The sequence below is a fragment of the Lissotriton helveticus genome, chromosome 12, assembly GCF_964261635.1.
Source record: "Lissotriton helveticus chromosome 12, aLisHel1.1, whole genome shotgun sequence".
NCBI lineage: Eukaryota > Metazoa > Chordata > Amphibia > Caudata > Salamandridae > Lissotriton > Lissotriton helveticus.
In genome coordinates this window covers 143283638-143306298 of record NC_136073.1, presented here as the reverse complement: position 1 = coordinate 143306298, position 22661 = coordinate 143283638, and the positions used below count along the sequence as shown (strand labels likewise).

Here is a 22661-nt window from a genome sequence, read left to right as displayed (position 1 = left end):
TGTCGGATTTGTTTTGTGACCCATTCTGATCATGGTCCCTGTTGCGGCCTGTCTAATAAAATGTTTTAAAGGAAAGCTGTCAGTACTGATGCAATATTTTAAAAATAAGTGGCTTAATATACCTACCAAGCACCACGCATCTGGTGTTACATTAATGAGTTTTGGTGCTGGTGTATGCATCACCACACTAACAAACATTAGTTATGAATGTTAAAGGTTCTCCAACCCATTTATGGGTGGGGAAGAGCTGCAGATAGAATTAAACTAAAACATCCAGTACTCTTCAGCTTGCTCAATGCACTGCCTCATCCAATTACCAGCAGAGTCACCAAAGGCCTACACAAACACCTCCGCCTGCAACCTGCAACCCTCCAGAGATGTTTTAAGACATGGGCAACGTGGGTGTTGGCCCAGGGAGAATGCGCTGATGATGTTAAATAATTCTGAAACAGATTGTTTTAAATACGGTTTTCCTATAGTTTATTTTTATTGTGAGAGATGCGTGGGAGTCAAATGCAAGTTAAAGTAATTATAAGACAAGTGAAAAACAGTGAATTGGACAATCGTCCTAAATATTACATAAATGCTGTAAGGTCAAATCATATAATCAATCAAATATTGAAATAAATATCAACTCCATTCCTGATATGTGGGAAAAGTGTCATTGGAAACAGCACTCTAATAGGTCACAACATATATTCATGTCTCTAATGTTGTTATAGAGAAGCTGTTAAACCTCAGAGAACCTCATCATGTACAGTGGACTGCATGGTCCCATGAAATACATGGTCAAGCTAAGTACGCATGCGTCTAACTCGCATCCGACGTGTCAGTGAATTCAAGTGCTAAATCCACGTTAATTGCAATTGCGCACGAGCAGGCAAATAGCCGATAAAATTATTAAGCATGCATCCAGTTCAAGGAAAATAAAATAACACCCAAGATAGGTAATTCCTTGACTCAGTAGTGTCAGATGTACACTACAATTGATATTCCAAATTGGCTACAAATACCCTTCAGAAAAGCACGCTCACTGAGGGACTGCTTAGTGAGCAGTCATCTGGAACCCGTTACACCGAGACAAGGCACCCTACATAAAATGCGGGGCTTCTTCCCCTGTGGAAGATGTATAGCATGTGCCCACAGTAAAAGAGTACTGACATATGAAATCAAGGGCCTAAAGTCAGGGAAACGCATTGAAAAGTTCATGACTTGCCAAACGACACACGCTGTCTATTGCCTGAAGTGCCCTTGCGGGCTAAGGTATGTAGGCAGTACCATTCATTGTGTGAAGGTTAGAATCTTGGTGCCGCTCGTAGTTGCTTTGGCGCATTACTGTCCTTGGAGAGCTGTTTGTCCGTGTCCCCGAGGGAGCTGAAGGAGATCTTGTGGGCGGCGGCAGGAACAGCGGGACTGCAAGTCCCAGGAACTCTAGCGGCTTGTCCATCTGCCGCACCTGGAGACTCTTCCCTCTAGACCCCGCCTCCCTCCTGGGTCTTCAAAACCGCGACTTGCGGCCCCCGCTCAGCGGGAGCCGCTCGTAGTTGCTTTGGCGCATTACTGTCCTTGGAGAGCTGTTTGTCCGTGTCCCCTAGGGAGCTGAAGGAGATCGTGTGGGCGGCGGCAAGAACTGCGGGACTGCGAGTCCCAGGAACTCTAGCGGGTTGTCCATCTGCCGCACCTGGAGACTCTTCCCTCTAAACCCCGTCTCCCTCCCGGGTCTTCAAAACCGCGACTCGCAGCCCCCGCTCCGCGGGAGCCGCTCGTAGTTGCTTTGGCGCATTACTGTCCTTGGAGAGCTGTTTGTCCGTGTCCCCGAGGGAGCTGAAGGAGATCGTGTGGACGGCGGCAGGAACAGCGGGACTGCGAGTCCCAGGAACTCTAGCGGCTTGTCCATCTGCCGCACCTGGAGACTCTTCCCTCTAGACCCCGCCTCCCTCCCGGGTGTCCCGCCCAGCCAAGAACTTTAAGTACAGTGTAAGTCACGCGCATCGCGGGACGCGCGCGGGCGGCGCCGGGCTAAGCCCGGGCAAAGGGCGGGCCGTTTGAGGCCGTTCGAGGACCGGAGAGACCGGGACCGGGCCACCCCCTTGGTCGGGACCATTACACCATCCCACTTGTTACACCCCTTGACCATACAGACCCAGAGATGAGTACCAGGGAAACAAGGAGCAAATCCGCACAGGCTGTGGCTGGAACTGCCAAAGGTACCATCAATAATTATTTCGTCAAAGCAGGATCACTCTTGATAGACAAGATCACTGTACTTGAAAGACGTATCTCCCAAGAAATCGATTGGGTAAGGAGATCATCAATGGGCCCACTGGCTCTGGCTAAAGCACCTGAAGGAAGGCCAGAACTTCACACTTCCATGCATGAGGGTTCAGGGCTAAATCAGTCAGTTATTAACCCAGACCTTACCATGGAGGCCTTAAACGACCTTGAGGATATGAGCCTAATGACTCTACCAACAGGCCAAATACCACCTAATCCACCTAACCCACTCCCGATCTCTAGCCAGGATTCGGCCATAGTCACTATCAGCGAGAACACCTCCGATCGCTCAAGGGGAGTAAAGGAAGGGGCAATTCCAAAAATGAAGAAAGGGGGGCAAACCAAAGGAGGATGCAAGCCAAAAACATCTAAGCCCAACCCCCAAAAGGTCGCGGATAGTTCTGCTGCGAACATCTCCGGCCATTCATCCAAGATTAGTGCAGATGCCCCACCTATTGTTATTGCTCTGACGGACACATCACCTAATTCCATTAACATCTCTATGGAATCCTCAAGCGAGGACATTACACTAGCAGATATAGGTACATTGTTTAGGTCATTCTTAAGCCCCCTCGAAGCCCAGCTGATAAAGATCGAAGCCAGGTTGGTCAACATTGAAAAATCTACAGTCCAACTGGCAGACAGTCTTAAAATAGAAACTAAGGGAGCCAAAGGGGGGTTAGACCAAAAGCCCAAAAAGAGCGCTGACTCTACTAATACAATGAAGAAAACTGGCCCAGCCATTCCCCACCATACACAACACAAACCCAACCGAAATAAGACTCCACAACCCATGGCCACTGCAAATGAAACCGTTTTACCAACACAAACTCAGGTACTGGTACTTCCATCCTAAAACACATCTGTAAACCCCAAAGATAATGTTAATCCCTCTGACAAAACACAAAGCGATCCTAAACCTGTAGATAACATGCAAAATAATCTCCGCAAAATCAAATCTACAAATCTACCACCTGAGGCAATACCCCCAAGACTTCCAACATTCAACATGATTTCATGGAATCTAGCTGGGCTTGGTAATAAAATGGATTGCCCGGAGTGGCTGTCTTTCATCAGCTCAAAAAGCATCTGCCTCTTCCAGGAAACCTGGGCAAGAGAGGAGTTCACATGCCCAGGGTTCGCAGGGTTCTCCAAACACGCCAAATGGGGGGGAAGGGGACGACCTTCAGGTGGGTTGGCAACTTTGGTTGCCTCCCATCTAGGCTGTCAGGCCAGGTGCTTAACTGTCGACTCTGAAGATATTTTACCTGTCCTGCTAGAATGGGCAAATTTAGCAAAACTGATGATAATATACGTTTATTCGAGACCCGCTGTTATATTACGCGAATCAAATACCATCGATGAACTCTCGGTTTTCCTGAGCGAAATCCCAAGGGACTGCCCCTACGTGGTTGCGGGGGACCTGAACTCGCACTATGAGCCACTTCCTGGCCTTCTTGATGGACCCTCCCTAGAGGAGGATTCAAGATGGCTGATACCTGCCACGGTGGCACCCCCACCAAGAGCTTGGACCCCCCTTGCACTACAGATAACCGCACTCACCCTTAACCATGGTCTAAGGGCTTGTAACGGCCGCACCAAATCAGACAACCCAAGCAAATGCACTTTCAATAAAATAGGAAGTGAATCCAGACTAGACTATGTCCTGGTCCAACTATCATGTTGGTCACGAATTATCGACTTCAGGGTTCTGAATAGAGAGGACAGTGACCATAACGCCCTTGAATTCGAATATGCCATGCCAGGCATCGACGACATGGGACTGGATTAAGAAAATGCAGTGACAGGGTTACTTCTGGAGAATAATAGGAGGAGAGTTAGGTTGGGGAAAATTGGCCACAAGTGGCGACAAACTACCTAGGCTCTATGCCAGAATTACCCCAGTGCTGGAAAAGGCATTCGCCCTTGCAAAGGAACTAGATAATGGGGAAAACAGAGAGCAGCTATGGCGAATCCACGAAGATTTGATAAATACCCTGGAGTTAGATCTATTTGCTAATGGAGCAGGTAGAACTAGCAGGACATATAAAAAGTCCTGGTATAATGCTACATGCCGGGACTCAAAACAAGAACTTCTACTCGCAATAAAGGCGCGTAGACCCCGGGAGGTGATAAAAGCCAGAAGACGGGCTTATAAGACATTGTTGGGAACCTTTGCCTGGAGCATTGACCGGGAGAACTGCGTGAAGGCTCATTTCGCCTGTTGTGTTTGCTGCCGCTGGATCTGTGGGACAGAGCACTGCACCAACGCCTTGCCGGACCCGCTGCGCGGGTCCCGCTGCGTCCTCTGACTTCGTGGGGCATTTAACGAGAGGAGCTGAACACTGGTGTGTCTCTTCAACCGGCAGGGCTGCGAGCAGCTTAGCAGGGACTCAATTGACCAGGAGTCCCTGCGTGTCACACCTGCGGCCGCTCTCCCTGCCGGTCACTCCCCCTGCTTTGATTAAAGCTGCCTGGTTGCTGTGGTCTGCTGGAACCTTTGCCTGGAGGATTGACCGGGAGAACTGCGTGAAGGCTCATTTCGCCTGTTGTGTTTGCCGCCGCTGGATCTGTGAGACAGAGCACTGCGTCCTCTGACTTCGTGGGGCATTTAACGAGGGGAGCTGAACACTGGTGTGTCTCTTCAACCGGCAGGGCTGCGAGCAGCTTAGCAGGGACTCAATTGACCAGGAGTCCCTGCGTGTCACACCTGCGGCCGCTCTCCCTGCCGGTCACGCCCCCTGCTTTAGCTCTATATCACAGTCTGGAGACACCGCTGCGCGGTAGCGCGCGGGAGCGCCCGGGGCGAAGACCGGGCTAAGAGCGGGCCGTTTGAGGCCGTTCGAGGTCTGAGAGGCCTGACCTGGGCCACCCCCCTTGTTTTTTTTTATTTTTTGTTGCCTTATTGTTTGTCTGTTATTTTGTTCATCCTTCCCAATTATCATGTGCACACGGGGTAGTCGGAGCAAAACTGCAAGGGGGACGAACAAGCCCAGTGGGACTCTTGATGATTTCCTTACCAAGACCAATATGGCCATTGATGAGGTAATCAGCAAAATGCAACATAGAGTGTCCTTGGAACTAGAAGCAGCGCGAAGACTTTCCCAGAACCTAGTATCCTCAAAAAAATCATCCTATGGGGAAATTGCCTCTGCCCTAACCCCGGAGCGCCTGTCTGGCCCTCGATCATTGTTAACACAGGCGGATATTCATTATGTCCCATCTATACCATCACCTGAGCCCCCTCTTATTCCACCATTGTCACCACCAAAGCCCACTCAAGTGTTGGTGCCTTATGTCCCTGGGTCAGGCATGGCCTTTACCAACAAATTTGAGCAGCCAAAGCAGGCAGCAAGTATAAAACAAAAAGATGCCACATACAAAACGAAATGCCTTGCTAGATCAGTCTATGCACGTAAAAAGGCCAAAATTGCGAGGTCGCAATTTTTTAATAATCGTCGACCTCTGGTCTTAAATGGGGTAGGCAAAGAGGTCCCTGAAGTTAATACCTGTTTACTGGGAGAGGAATATGGTTCTGGCTTAACCAGCGCTGTGTTAGACCTAACAACGGGGGATCCCCATGCTAACATCGCTGAGAGGTCTACTGAGGGTAGGTTGAGCAATCCTGGGAAGGATCGGGGGGGTGATGAAGATTTTCTTAAAATTGTCTGGGTTACCTTAAAACAGCTCTTAACTCCATTGGAACTTAGACTTTCTCGTATTGAAAACAGCTTATTAGAAATGGACAAGACTATAGTCACTCTAGCTAGTCTTAGTCTAAAACAAATCGAAGACAAGATTACCAAGGGCGATGTTTGCACCCCACAGGCCCCTGTGCTAGAACCCCCGGCCCTGCCCTCCCCGAAACCTAAACCCATACCCAAACCTCGGACAAAAGTTTGTAATCCCATAGCCACCATCCCACGAACTGCAGCCCCATCCGCCCGCCCCCCGCAAGGCATAGTCCCATCCAATCAGAGGACTCAAGCTGTTCCCCAACAGCCTTATCAGCCAGCGAACACGTGTATACCTCCCCAACAACCTAGCCGCCCGAATTTTCGTGGGGGTTTTATCGATCTACCACCAGAAGCTAGGCCTTATGTCATTGTATTAGCTGGCGTGCCTGCCCCGGATCTACAAACTCAAGAGACTCATTGGTCGCTAAAAAACAAGGTCATTCACTGGCTTAATGCAAATAGACAGCTCCCAAACCATCTAAGAAGCAAGATACTAATGGTACGTAGGGTACCATGGGTAGGTTCCACACGTAAGTCTATTGCTGGTGACTGTATAGTAGTCTCCTTTGCGGTTCCCCACACAGCCCAACATCTCTGTTCCTGGAATACACAAAGAGACAATTCAACTATTGTTGTCAGACCCCTTACATTTTTTTACCCCCCGCGGCAGAATGTGGACATTGAGGGGAACTGGTCAATTGTCCAAAACATCAGACGAAATGGACGAAGGGATGGCTGGCTAGGTCAAAACACCTGGTGGGAAGGGCTCCGACTTCTAATATGTTTGGTTGTCTGGATGAGGTCGATTGACTTGGGGGGATTGATGCTTCTGTGCATACCATCGAACCTAATCCCATTCAGGTGACTTCCCCCCCTACCCCCTTAGTAGCTCGAGTAGACAGTTCTGCTTTCTCCGACGGCCCAAGCCCAGTCCCTGGTCACGTTATTAGAGCTACTGAGAACAGGGTGGTTGACTTGGGCTTATCGGAGACTATTACAGCTGGTAGTTCAGCAGGAACAATCAGGGTGGCGTCCTGGAATGTTGCAGGGCTAAGGGGTCGCCTGGATAACGATGATTGGGCCGATTTTATCGACATGTATGATATCGTCGTTTTTCAGGAAACCTGGGCAATTGGTCCTCTATTTAGAGTAGGCTACCTAAATTATTATAAGCCCGCTATACAGGGCCCTAAGGGTAGGGCCTCTGGCGGTCTTGTGATGTGGATCAGAAACACCCTGGGACTCCAAGCTAAGGAAATCTTGGCTGAAAATGCTGATCTTCTATGTATCAGCCTGAGAAAGGGTAACAATACGGATATTCTCTTAATTAACATCTACACCCGAGGCTGTCAGGGTGGTCGTAAGCAACCGGTCCTGAACGATCTAGATAGCCTCTTGAAGAAGTACAGTAGTGACCGTTTTACTCTAGTAGCAGGCGACCTGAATTGTTCTTACGAACCCATCCTTAGTTTGGCCGAAGATGTGGGAATTGATGAAGATACTGCTTGGAATATCCCCCCGTTAACCATAAGCAAGGGTGTTAGGGGAACTGAGGCGGCCCTCCACTGGTTGGGATTTTGTTTGGAGTGGGGGCTTCGGGCAGTGAACGGCCGTACTCTGTCTGATAAGTCCGGAAAACCAACTTTTGATAATGGGACCAGTGAGAGTCGTATCGATTATATACTGGTCAAAATAGAATTCTGGTCACATGTAATAGATATGGAGGTAGAGCCTAGACCAGAGAGTGACCACAATCCCCTCTCCCTGGGTCTTAAGGTCCCCGGACTGTGCATCGGTCCTATGGTAACAACTTGCCCAACGTCCGACATAATATTGTGTAACAACAGAAGACGGGTCAAATGGCCCAGGGTCTTGGGTGACCCAGAGCTCACTCATGAAATAGAGGAGCTGGTCTTAGAAACAAGGGGTAAGATGATAGACTTATCCCCCCTCAGTGAGGCCGACTCCCTAATTATCAATCTCCATGAGAAGTGCTTTACGGAACTTAAAAGCCTGCTCACCAAGCCGTCAAAAAATAAGGTAGTCAAAGCCCACAAAAGATGGTATAATAAGAGCTGTAGGGAAGCCCACAGCAAATTAATAGCAGCTGTTAAATCGAGGCTTTCCCATGACATCAAGAATGCTAGAATGCTTTAATTCTTTGTAAACCCACCGCTGTTGAGCGGGTCCGGTTCCGGGGAGGCAGAGGGCGGGGAGCGCCATCTTTGAGTGGTGAGGAACTGTGGGCGCCATCTTAGAGCGTCCTTACGCTCGTGGACTGGGGGAGCTGCCTACTTAAGGCGGAGCCGTCTCTGTGTCAGCCTGGCGATTTGGACCTAAGGTCAAGGACTGCAGCAGCGCTTTGCTGTAGCCCACGCGCGCTCTCTCAGCGCTACTTTGCATTTTTAAACCTCCAGTTTTTTATTTATTTTCATTTCTTTTTCCCTTTCCCCTGGTTTTAACTTCAGGGTTTCTGGCCACTCACCCGCACTTTAATTCTTTGTAAACCCACCGCTGTTGAGCGGGTCCGGTTCCGGGGAGGCAGAGGGCGGGGAGCGCCATCTTTGAGTGGTGAGGAACTGTGGGCGCCATCTTAGAGCGTCCTTACGCTCGTGGACTGGGTTAGCTGCCTACTTAAAGCTCGCCTCATGGCGCGCAGCGGTGACGCGCAGCGGGCGTGCCTTCTCTGTGCCTGAGTCGTGCCAGAGTCCTGCCCGTCTGCGCTCGTCAGCGTCTCGGAGGACGGCGAGGCGGCGTGGTAGGCTTTTTAAACTTAGTGTTCGTCATTTTGTGTGGTAACGCTGTTATGGTATGCTACTCTGCTAGTGAGTTATTTGCGCTTAGGCGCTCTGCTCCCTCTTGTCACTATGTTTTCCCGGGCGGTCGCTTGCTCAGGAAGGGCTGCTCAGCCTGTGAATGGAAGTTGTTCCCTAAGGAAGAGTGTGCTCCTGGACATAATTCCCTCCAGTACCCCTGTTGTCTGCTTAATACCAGATCACTCAGCAAGCATTCCACAGACATCTGGAATTTGCTTACCGACTCTAAAATCTCGTGTCTGTTTCTCATTGAGACGTGGTTGAGCGAATGCTCCGCCCCCGATATTGCCGCTGCTATCCCCCCAAATTATACCATCGTTAGGAGGGATAGAGATAACGGCAGAGGTGGTGGAGTGGCAATAATAGTGGACAACAGTATCCCCTGCACAATTTTTGCAGTGGAAAACATTGCTGGCAGTGAGGCCTTGGGGTTCATTCTTAAACTGTCTCCCCGCCAAACCTGCTCAGGGATTATCATCTATAGGGCTCCTGGCTCGCTGGGCACCTTTTTTGATGATCTTCAGACCGCTCTCGCAGTGCCGTGTCTTAGATCGGAGCACTGCATCCTTCTGGGAGATTTCAATCTACACATGGATAAGCCTTCAGACCCCGACACCATCAATCTCTCTGACATCGTGTGTCCATTTGGGATGACTCCCTATGTTGTCAATGCTACTCATGACAAAGGCCATGTGTTGGATCAGATTTTTTCTACTAGGATTATAGAGGCATCTCCTCCTATGCCAGTCTTATGGACCGACCACTATCTGATCAAATTTTGCATCTTGGCTGCAGTCACGTCTGGCGCGAGAGGAGTGAGAGACGCAACAAGAGTGTCCCGACCTTTTTATCGAGTCACTGCGGACATGCTAGCAGATGCTCTGGGTCGGTACCCCTGTCAGCTCACAGGCCATCTGGAACAGGATCTGGAATTGTTTCAGAAATGGCTTTCTACCAGACTGGAGGAGTTGGCCCCCGGGAAGCCTAGTAACGTTGCGGGTAGACAGGTATCGGCCCCCTGGTTTACTCCACTCTTGGCCAGGATGCGCCAAGACTGCAAGAGGGCAGAAAGGGACTGGAGACGGAGATATGACTTGGAAGACAAGAGCAAATACAAGGAGCTTATTTGTCTCTATCATAAGCACATCTTTGAGGCAAAAAAGGTGTATTTAGAGCACAGAATTGATGCTGCTGAATGTGTGAGCAAGGAAATCTTTAAAGTTGTTCGGGAATTTGTGTCACCTGTATCCTGCACACCTAAACATGCTCACACCGCAGCCTGGATCAGGCAACTTGGTGAATTTGTCACCAATAAAATCAAACCCATCCAAGGCTCTTTTTCGGCATCGGGGCTTTCCCCTGGGGCCGACCTTCCAGCATCTTTGTTTTCAGCTGGCCAGGATGCTGGCCTGCTGCTTTGGGACTTCCCTTCTATCTCTCATGCTTCTTCTTTAAATCTGCTCTCTCGGCTTAAATCGGGCTCGCCGCTTGATCCCTGCCCTGTCAAGTGTTTGGGGAAAATTGCATCGGCAGTTAATACTCTGCTTAATCCCTTGCTTAATGCCTCCCTGATCTCTGGAGAGGTACCAAATGCATGGAAGCACGCCCTTATCCTCCCGCTGTTGAAGAAACCATCTTTAGACCTTCTTGCACATGTAAACTACAGACCAATCTCCCTCCTCCCCTCGCTGGCTAAAGTGATTGAGAAGCACGTGCACCTCTCTATTTCCACCTTTATAGAGAGCAATAACATCCTGCACGACTCGCAGTCGGGCTTCCGTGCTAATTTTAGCACGGAAACGGCTCTTCTTGAAATCACTGATGCCATTCGTGAGATATTGGATGGAGGGGGAAAAGCCATCTTGGTCATGCTGGACTTGTCGGTGGCGTTCGACACCGTGCCCCATGCAGGTCTCCTTGCAAGACTCTGGGAGATAGGCTTTCGTGGGGCGGTGTGGAACTGGTTTAAGTCCTTTCTGACCAACCGCCGGCAAGTGGTCTGGGCACCTCCGTTCTCCGCCGAAATGCCGCCGCTTGATGTGGGGGTTCCTCAGGGTTCCATCCTGAGCCCCACCCTTTTTAATATCTATATGGCCCCTCTTGCGGCGGTGGCGGAGTCTTTTGGTGCCCAGATCATATCCTACGCGGATGATACCCAGCTTCTTTTTTCATGTGGCAGGGGGGAAAATTTCGACAGCGGGCGGATTCAGGAATGCCTCAAAGCCGTTTTTAAGTGGTTTCAGGGTCACAGTTTGAAGTGCAACTCGGACAAGTCTGAGTTGCTTTTCTTTGGCTGCCCGCCCGATCCGGGCTGGAAGTCATGGTGGCCTGGCGACATGTCTCCACCCAACACTGCATCAGTAAAGGCGAAAAATCTTGGCTTCCTGTGTGATGTCGACCTCTCCCTCAGACCCCAGATCATCGGGCTGACAGGGAAATGTTTTGGCATCCTTAAAATGCTAAGGAAGTTCCTCCCTTTACTGTCCCTCCAGCACAAAAAAATCACTGTGCAGGCCCTGATAGGGTCACGTCTTGACTACGTGAACGCTCTGTATCTGGGCCTCCCTAAATATTTGATGGCCCGCTTGCAGGTGGTGCAGAATTCGGCTGCTAGAGCCATCTTTGGACTCCCGCGAAGGGCGCGGGCTTCGGAGCTTCTTGAACAACTCCACTGGCTTCCGATCGCCAAGAGAGTCACTTTCAAGATTCTCACTCTGGCTTTCAAGGCGCTTCACCGAATTGGCCCAAACTATCTTTGTAAGCGGATCGCCTTCTATGTCCCTAGAAGAACGCCTAGGTCTGCTTATGAGGCCAAAGCTGTGGTCCCTTCCATCAGGCGTACTCGAATCGGAGGTCGCTCCTTTCGGTACCTTGCACCGCGTTGCTGGAACGATCTCCCTCGATCTTTAAGATTGGCTACCAACTTGTTAGCCTTCAGAAAGGAGCTAAAGACCTGGCTTTTTTCCCGGTAAATCCTGTCCTTTCCTGGAGCAATGTTATGCTGTAAACTTTTCCTTGTCTCTCTCTTCGCCAAAGCGCCGGGACACTCCTAGGAGTAGCCGTGCGCTATAGAAGAGCCAATTTAACATAACATAACATAACTAGACAGCTCTATAAGCAGGCTCTTTGGATAGCCAAGAGGGACTGGGATGACTCTTATTGGGCTGATCTACTTATGGCGTGCAAGTCATCAAACCAAGTGAAATTTTGGGAGATTATTAGGTGGGGTAGGGATCCGGACTCTCAAATACCGGTTAACCACGTCTCTGCTCTTGACTGGGTGGAATTCTTTACACCCCCAATTTAAAGATACGAGCGCCGAGTCTAAACTGGTAATCAAGCCTGTACTGGGGGTCCAGCCCACTAACCCCGGGGCCCCACTTATTTTTTCCGCCCTAGACACGGCGCATGCTCTCGGTTCCGTCCAGTCAGGAAAAGCCCCGGGCCTAGATGCCATCCCTGCAGATCTTTTTAAATCGAACCTCGATCTATGGGTCCCATATATCACCCTATTGGCAAATGTTATCTCAGCAGGAACAAGGATTCCACAATCCTGGAAAGGGGCTGAGATCTTGCCAATATATAAAAAAGGGGATCGATCATTGCCAAACAACTATCGCCCCATAAGCTTGATCGACTCACTTAAAAAAATAGTATCAAGAATGGTTCTTGTAAGAATCCAGGGATGGATAGAACAGAATAATATACTTTCCCCCATGCAGGCTGGGTTTAGATTGGGTACCAGTACTATAGACCAGGTGTTCAGACTCACCATGCTTTATTGGAAGGTGGTCTTCTTGGGTGGAGGGGTTATCTATGCCGCATTTGTAGATCTTAAGTCGGCTTTTGATCTAGTTCCAAGGGTGAAACTTTGGGATGCATTAAGACGCATGGGCTTTCCTGTCGATCTCCTGGAATTAGTCATGAGATTGCATGAGGATAATTTCGCCCGAGTGAGGTGGGGCAAGCAGGGTCAGGTGACCAACAGCTTCCCGGTCCAACGAGGGGTGCGCCAGGGTTGCGTGTTGGCTCCTACCCTGTTTCTCCTCTTCATAAACCAGGTTGTCGAATATTTCACCAACACGCAGACTGATGCACCTTCTCTGGCCGGGTCAAAGTATCCAATGCTAATCTTTGCCGACGACACCCTGCTCCTTTCTAAAACTCGGAGCGGGTTGCAGGCAGCCCTGAACAGGTTTGCAGAGTTCTGTAAGAAAAATGACTTGCAGATCAACGTAGACAAAACTAAATTCATGGTCTTTAGTAATAAAACCCCAGTCAAAAGCTCTGTTAGTCTAAATGGTGTTCCAATTGATCAGGTCAAGGTTATGACGTATTTGGGTGTGACCCTTTATTACCAACTCAGCTGGAAACCCCAGCTGGAGGCACTAAATCTAAAATTTGTTCGCCTCACGGGTTGCCTACTGCTTGAACAGAAGAAATCCTTGACCAAACGTATTACTCCAGCATTAAAGATATATGAGGCCAAGGTTAATGCAGCGACCCTCTACGGAGCAGACCTATGGGGCTACAAGGATTTGTCAGTTTTGACTACAGCCCAGAATAGGTTTCTGAGGAACTTGGTGGGGCTACCCCAATCCACTCCCATTAAACCCTTGTTATTAGACCTAGGATGCAGACCTTTAGATCAGATGGCACAGTTTCGTTTAGTGGCACTGTGGCGACGGTTATGGACGACTCCAGAGCTTAGCCTCTTTGCCCGTGAGTTGAATGAGGTTAAATCTTTGTGGGGCGCCCACAGAATCCCCTGGCTCAGGGAAGTCAAACATGTTTTGTATGCAATGGGCCTTCCTGAGCTGTGGCTAAATCCCGGGTGTTCCAGATTCCCCTCAAAACAAGACTTCAGAGATCTATTCTGGGCCTTGATAAAATCTACTGTGGTTATCCATTCCTCAGACACGAATCTAACGGGGCTTTTTTTAATACACAAATTGACACCCTCCCTTGAGCCCTATTGGGACCTGATATGCAAAACACAGGATCGGAAACTGTATCATCAGTTTCGTGTAGGCACACTCCCCATTAATTCTTTTACTACAAAGTGGGCAAAGAATGTAAGTAACAAATGTCCCTGGTGTCCGGATCATGTAGAAAGTATTGGCCATTTGTTTTTCGCCTGCCCAGCTTATCGAGCCCCACGACTGAAATGGTTGAAACCTTTATGTAGAAGCTTGGATTGTAGGGGATATCTTGAAGCTCTGCTGAAGTTTCGTAATATTAGATCCGAACTCTTTGTGATCTGTGTGGCTAAATTCCTGGGTTGGGCGTGGTTGATCCGTATTAAGAAACTGAATTCCTATCAATCAACTGTTACAACATGAAGCCTAAGTAACTGTTATGACATGAAGCACATATTGTATGGTTACAACTTTTTATATATCATATGAGATGTCTGTAGTTTTTTTAACATATTTTTATGTATTGAATGCTGTCTTTTATGAATTTTACTTCGAAATAAAGACATAATGAACTGAATGAACTGACATTGTTGGCAAATGCTAAGGCCGAATGGGACCAAAAACACTGGGAGGAACTCTCTGGTGCACTAGCCACGAAAGACTCTCGTAAATTTTGGCGGCTAGTCAATACCGGGTCAAAAGATCTCCCCTCGGCAATCGAACCCAACATTGCCCCGAGTACATGGCAAGAGCACTATCAATCTTTATATGCAACGGTGGACTTGTCGGAAGGTAACCCCCATTGTACTATTCCGAGCAACCAAGAGGGTGAACCCTTCACGGAAAAAGAAGTTTGCGCTGCAATTGCAGGGTTGGCAGGAGGGAAAGCCCCAGGGCTTGACGGGGTGCCAGGAGATCTCTACAAGCAGGAGCCAGGGATATGGGCTTCCTATCTCCTGCTGATATTTAATGCGGTTCTCAAGGGTATGGAGGTCCCCGACACTTGGCTGGGCGCAGAGGTGGTCCCAATATTCAAAAAGGGATCCCCTCTGCTCCCAGCCAACTACCGCCCAATAAGCCTCATCGATGTTTCGCAGAAGCTTTTCGGTAGGCTGATATTGGACCGGTTGCAGAACTGGTTGGAGGAAACAGACACTCAGCCCATACCAGGCAGGTTTCAGGAGGGGGGTCTCCACAATTGACCAAATATTCAGACTAAATCTTATGTACTGGAGGACTGCGCTGATCAAGGGCGGCACCTTGTACACGGTCTTCGTGGACCTACGTGCCGCCTTCGATCTAGTGCCAAGATCCAAACTATGGGAGGTAATGGGAGAGCTAGGCATTCCGAAAGACATTCTTGCAATCCTGATGAAATTACATTTAAACAACTTTGCACGGGTCAGGTGCGGGAGAAGTGGTAATCTAACTGAAAGATTCCCCGTTCACAGAGGGGTGAGACAGGGTTGTGTGCTTGCACCAACCTTGTTCTGCCTCTTTGTGAACGGGGTAATCAAGCACCTGACTGGGATTGCCAACACCGATGCTCCAAAACTGACCGGTAGCAGGGTGCCCGCAATTATGTTTGCGGATGACACCCTGCTCCTGTCCAAATCCCCGATGGGCATACAGAGGGTGTTAGACGCCTTCCTGGAATTTTGCACAGAAAGGGGACTCGAAATTAACCCCAAGAAAACGAAATTTATGATCTTAAACCCCACGTCCTTCAAGCGGCCAAATCCTATGCTTGGCACAGTGCGTTTGGAAAGGGTCCACACAATAGAGTATTTGGGGATAACCCTAAACCAAAACCTCACGTGGGGGGCTCACCAAATTAAAGCGAACATGAATCTGGCCCAGAGGGCGGGTGGTATTATGAGGATTGCAACTAAATCAACATACCGCCCTCTTAGCCCCGCTATTCAAATATATAAAGCCCAGGCGCGGGGGGGAGTTACCTATGGGGGAGAGATATGGGGTCACAATTTATCATCTAATTTGCTGACCACAGAAAATAAATTCCTAAGGCAGCTGACCGCTCTCCCGCCAAGCACCCCACTCCTGCCCCTGAGACTGGACTTGGGTCTGAGGCCTATCATGGAGGAATTAGGCTTCAAACCATTAACATTCTGGCGTCGTATCTGGAGCAGCCAAGATCTTACCTCCTACAGATCTGAGTTACAGGAATTTCTATCTTTCACAAGTACCATGATCCCAAGGAAAGTGCTCTCCAGAGCATATTATGACAAAATGCTTCTCCGAGCCCTGGACAGCGCACGATCTTTGACACATCGTTTTATCATATCATAATCAAAGATTCATACAACTTCGAAAGTGTCTTGGATGGCATGACTCCTGTCTTAACAAGAAAATTATTTCTTCAATGGAGGTACGGGACCCTTCCTCTGATGTCCTTTACCAAAGCATGGTCCTCCCGGTCCCCTACAGAGACGTGCCCTGCATGTGCTCACACTAAGGAGAATGAAGCACATGTGATTTTTTTCTGTCGAGCTTATAAAAAAAGCAGGAAATTTTGGCTCGTCCCCCTCCTTAAAAACCTGGGATTTTGAACATTTTTACCTGCATTCAGAGTTCTAAAGACAAATTTATCACCGCCTACTGTGTTCGCCTTAGCTAAATTCCTAACTGCAATGTGGCATGCCCGAATCCGATATATTAAGATGGCAAGAGACCCTTGAAACCCCCTGCCCTTGTCTTACCATCACCCCTGTTTTATTACTTCCTTTTAAACCTATGTACTAATACCAATGATACACTGATACTTTGGAATTTTAATGATGTGATATTTTGTATATCTTTTATGATCACCAGATCGAAATAAAGATTTGAAATTGAATTGAGAATCTTTGAACATATGCGTGCCATAGCGAAAAAAGATTTCAGCTATCCGGTGGCACGACATTTTGCCATTAAACACAGAAGCAACAGGGATCTGTTGGAGTTCTTTAGCATTGATTGCGTGCCAGTACAAAGTAGAGGGGGTGACAGGATTTTAAAATTAAGAAGACTGGAGTCTCGCTACATAATTGACCTTCAGACAAAGAGCCCTCATGGACTGAACAGCGGGGAAGAAATGACAGTACATCTAGGACTCTAGGTAAAGTGAAGTCAACAGTATGTAGCCTGACAGGTAGTGGATAGGGGAGGAGTAAAAGTAACATGTGGGTAGGAGAGATATTTATGAATGAATTTGTTTTTCTGATTCTTGCTCTCCATCCTCCATCCACTTATCGCTACGTTTGTCTTCTTTTCTTGTTGGTTTTCTTATCTTTTAAAGTATGGGAGAAGTGCTGATACACGGCGACAACACACACAGAAGGACTTTTTGGCAACCATGAGTATTTGGTTGTCAGTAGCCGATCCACAGCTAGATTACATGACACAGGACACTTGTGCCGCTACAAAACATTGTTATACCAATGCCAGTGTAACAATTATTGCCACATAGGTACACGGCCACGAAAAGGGACAAACATTATTCCCAGTCCGACTTTGAAAAAGTAGATCAGCTAGGAAAGGGAGGTAACCTAGGCAGTTTAACTGCGAGGCTATTTTAGCGTGGCTGGGCAATGGTAACATGTACGATATAAATGTGAATCGTGCGCAATACCTGTGAAATTACATATTCAAAGATGGCTCTTGCAGTAAGAACGCAATGTTGTCCTTCGTTTGTTGCAATGATGCTTGCAATGATGTAAAAAGATGGCGGCTCCCAACGCCCGTGGTGGTACACTGACGAAGGAGCACTTCCGAAATGCGTCTGTTACAATAAATCCACCGCTGTGTTGAAAGATAATACCCCGAGAGTGCTAGTTTACTTTTTCATCTGAGGAGGGATTTTGGGAGCAGAAGCTATTTTGCGGAGCACCGCCGCATTGAGGCACCCGCCCGTGGAGTGACCCACTTTGAGGTGCACCGGAGCGTGATATATATATATATTGAAATATATATATATATATATATATATATATATATATGTATATATATATATACATATATATATATATATATATATATATGTGTGTGTGTGTGTGTGTATTTATATGTAACCGTGGGCGGAGAACTCTGCTCCGCCCGCGGAGTGTGCAGAGGTTTGTTTACTCCACGTTCAGCGGCAAACGCGTAGGATGCAAAGCAAGCAGACTCCGCGGTGGAGCGGAGTTGGCCTGCCCCCACCTCCCACCCGCCCTATAATACCAATTGCTAAAGTTTAAAAAAATAAGTTTAAAGTAACTTACTTTATCTGCAGCGTCTGCAGCGTCCCCGGCTGGACTCCTCCTCTCTTCATCTCGTTCGCAGTGAAAACCGCGCATGCGCGGACTCCTGCGCATGCACATTTCTTACGAGAAATGCGCAAGTGCGGGTGCCTGCGCATGCACAGTTTTTACCACAAATGTGGAGGAGGCCAACCGGGGAAGCAGAAGATGCCGCAGATAAGGAAAGGTGCTTTTAAAATAATTTTTTGAAACTTTAGCAATTGTTATTATGGGGTGGGTGGGAGGCGGGTGGCATGGCGGAGCTATGAGGAGTGCCACGGAGTTTGTTATCAACTCCGTGGTGCTCCGGGTAGCCCCACTATGCCCAGGCTTATTTATGTGAATATATGTATTCACTGAAAAAAAACAAAGATCACGGGAACATTATAGTTACGAAGTAGAATAGTACATCATTTCAGATGTCATCTGTCATGTCATGAGTTATATCACTGACCATGTCGTGAGTGATGTAACACGTGAAGCCATAGGCTGTGCATTGAGGTGGCATAAGTTATAAATAGCTGCTGAATTTCTCTGGTTTTGTACAAATGAAATGTGAGCCTAACTATAATGTCTCTGTAACCTTTGGTTTTTTTCAGTGAATTAGTAAGGGAACCCTTTTTCGACACGAGCGTCTCTGTTTCTGTGCATTTGGTGCAGATAGAAACTCTTTTTGCACACGAGAACATCAATTTCGGCTCACTTGAGGAAAGTGCCGTAGCGCTGAGCCCACGAGTTTCCAGGCACTCGTTCCCCCCCGCCGCCGCTTATCACCGCGGCCGCAGAGCGGGGGGGACTTCAGAGCCCAGCATCCCCGGCAGGACCACGCCCACCAACCACAGCAGACGAGTCCAGAGGCGCACAAAAGGAACGCAGCTCCTCCCGCAACGCGGGACGCGCGCGGAAGTGCCCGGGGATAAGCCCAGATTGCACCTCATGGGCGCGCACGGCGCTGTGCCCCTCTCCTGCCTTGGAAGCTCCAACACGCATGCGCATGCCCAGAGACACACACACACGAGCACCCATGCACGCACCCATACATACAGAGAACCCACCCCCGCCGTCGCATACACACACATGCGCACACACACACTGCATACACACACGCTCCCCCCTTACCTCACCAGAGACACACACACGAGCGCACATACACACACGCACACAGAGAACCCACCCCCGCCGTCGCTTACACACACTGCATACACACACGCTCCCCCCTCCCCCTTACCTCACCTCACCAGGCTCTTTTCTTGTCCTGTTTTCGTGTGGGCTCCTTCTGCCCGGCTCCCGATGGATGGGCGGGCGGGTGCCGGAGAAGCGACCAAGAACACTCTGCGCCTGCGCGGAAGTGCATGCGCCCGTCTGAGGCCCTCGTAGGCAATCGGAGGCCGGGCTGGGCCCTGTCTCTTTTGTACACTCCTACGCTTCCAGCCTCGTGAAGTAAGTCTCTTAATTATTTAATTGACTACCATGGCCCAGAGCCCCGAATTCATTATGCCTGAGAAGACCGGGGGATTGTCCATTGGAACACTTGACAACTACTTTACAAGGGTGCCCGTGGAAATGGACAGGGAAGATATATTGGCTGAGCGCCGGGCCGAGCGGCGTCGCTCGATCGAGTCTATGAAATCCAGAGCTCTAGCCAACCCGCTGCCGCATACCACCTCCCCTAATGTAAGCACTTCTACTGGGAATGAGGACCCTTTATCCCTAGATAATGTCCCACTGCTATTGCGAGATTGTTCTCCCTTGTTGGATATGTCAAGTGGTATGCTTGCGAATGTTATATCCTCAAACACCGTTACCAGCATAGAAACTGTGTTGATTAGTTAGACTCCTACCCCAGTGGCCAAACCATATAAAAATAAGCCCAAAAATCCTTTGACTGTTGAGGTTATTGGTCCTCCACCAAACAAAAGAAGACGGAGGGGTGGTAACGCTCAAAAACCCAAGATTAGTCACTCTGATTTTGGTAAACCCACAAAAGGTGCCATAAGAACAGTGCCAGCTGTTAAGGTTCAACTAGCAAATATGCCACCTGCCAAGGGTCCTATGATAAGGGTGCCAACAGCAAAGGCTTCTACAGCAACGGCAACAAATCCTTTGGCTTTGTCAACTCTACCTTGTTGCCCAGTAAAGGATGGATCATCTGTTGTGACACTGGACAATATGGAAAGTTTGATGAGGTCCCTAGTTTCACCTATAATTGAGAGGCTGAAGAGGATAGAGAAACGCCTTGAGGACATGGAACTAGCTGCTATTAAGAAGGACAGGGCAGTTAAGGATGCATTGGGGTTGGTTTTGCCATCTACAGCCATACTACCCTCCCCCCATCTTGATGCCCCAAAAGCTGCCCCCTACCCTAATGTACCTTTGAACTCCAAGCAGCAGAAGGAAAAACATCCTAAGCAAGCAAACATATCTGTGTCAGCTAAGGCCAATGCCGCTACTGAGGCCAATACGGGAAAGGCAAGTGGCTGTGAAGAATATGTGCGAGATGGGAGGGGAGGAGGCAGCCAAGCTAGGATACTGAGGAAGAAGGGGCCTCAGGTAGAGTTACCTCCAGAAGCTGTCCCGTTTGTGGTTGTCCTAACTGGGGTCCCTATATTAGAGGACAACAAGAGGGAAGGGTTCTTCCAGTTAAAAAACAAAGTTATGCATTGGTTGAGCCAAAACAGACCACTTCCCTATGATATCAGTGGGGAGATAGTACATGTCCGGCGCCTTCCCTGGTTGGGAAACAGAGTAAAAGACATCCAGGGAGACCTGGTTGTTGTTAATTTTAGGGATTGTCGAGCGGTTGATTACATACTTAGCTGGCCCCTAGGAAACGGCAATAAATGTATTGTTCCTCGCGAGCTGACTTACTTCTACCCTAGAGCCCTAGTAATGCCCCCTAGGTATCCTGATGTTTTAGCAGGTAACCAGGTTAAGCGATGGGTACCTTACAATAACAGCTATAGGCCACATGCACCCTATCCTTCGATGGTTGAAGACCCATTTGGTTGGAATACTGCACCATCTGGGCACAATAGAAATCTGACAAGGGGAATGGACTACTTGGTACCTTTCACACCATTGGAAACGACAAATAGATTCGATACTTTCTCGGGCCTTGACAATTGTGATTGACAAACATCTGTCCCAATTAAGACGTCATCTACTAATGGAAATTTTGGGGTAACTGTAAATCTGGACTCACCAACTAATATTATTGCCTCAGACCAAGCAATTCAGCTTATTATTACCCCCTCTCCTCCTAACTTAGGTGTATTGAATTGTGAACCCACGCAGATAGTGGACAAAAGCTATTCTGACACCTTTAAGCCCCGGGGCCCACATAACTGTACAACTACTAAACTGGATCCAGTTGTTCCCCAAATTAAAATCCTTTCCTGGAACGTGGCTGGGCTTAAAAGTAAATTGCCTATTCCAGAGTGGAGCACTTTCATGGCTTCCCATGACATCTGTATGCTTCAAGAAACTTGGGCGCTGGAAGAAAGTGTAGCCCCTGGATTTGCCACTTTTGACGTCCTAGCTAATATGGGAGAGAGGGGCAGACCCACCTGGGTGTGAGGGCTACGCAATTTCCAACTAACTCCTTGGACGCCCAGTGTGTACTCCTGACCCCACTTAAAGGGCCGAACATCGCCCTGATAAATGTATATTCAAGGCCAGTGAGGCGGGGTCTGGAGTCAGAAGCCATTGGAAGTCTGTTGAACCTCATTCAGGCAATTGATTTCACATCTGTGCTGATCATGGGGGGAGATTTTAATTGCCATTTTGAACCACTCCTGGACCCTAACTTGATTGAGCAGGATGAGGTAGACAGGTTCTGGGCTATCCCGGACCCACTGACTCCCTTGGTAAAAAGTATGGACCCCTCTCGTATTACAATTACAATCATTAGTTCTGGCTACATCATTGCGTGCATGCAATGGGAGGGGGGAGCCAGATAGGCCAGGGAATAGCACGTTTAATCGTCTGAATCAGGCCTCAATTATAGATTACATTTTTGTTGAGGCCAAGCATTGGGATAGGCTACTCGAATTTAGGGTCGTTGAACGATTTGATAGCGATCATAATGCCCTAGTCCTGTCACTTAAACCAGGGAGTTTTGGGCTAACAACCAGGACACCTGCAGAGAACTGTGCCATGGTACCGCTAATAGTAAAAAACTGCAGGCGAAGGATTAAGTGGCCTGACTTAGAAGCCTCCCCTAGTAAACTTGCGGATCTTTATGTGTCTATTGTCCCGCTCATCGAAGAGATGGGGAGTTTTGATGGCCTGGGAGGAGCTACTGACATCCACGTTAAAATGGTTGCTAAGCTAAAGGATACCTTATATCCCTTGAGAAGGATGAATCGCCTACGGACTACGACGAATCGTTGGTTCAATAGTTCCTGTCGAAATGCAAAAACAGCACTGATGGTAGCGCTAAAAGCCAAAGACGTTGAGGCAACTAGGGCACTTCGTATCAAATATAGAAAGGTAATTTGTGATGCGAAGAAGGAAAGGGAAGCCTCCATGTGGGTAGAGCTGGGAGTTGCGCTTAGCTGCAAAGATCTAAAGTCTTTCTGGCTGATTGTGGCAGCTGGGCTTAGTGGGCTTACCCATACTCCCCCTCCTAACATTGCC

The 22661-nt window shown here is 48.6% G+C and overlaps 1 protein-coding gene across 1 annotated transcript in view; it reads left to right on the top strand.

Annotated features, from left to right (window-relative positions):
• Positions 1-22661, top strand: part of LOC144797585 (hydroperoxide isomerase ALOXE3-like) — a 228639-nt gene that overhangs the window by 75814 nt on the left and 130164 nt on the right. The window lies entirely within an intron of this gene.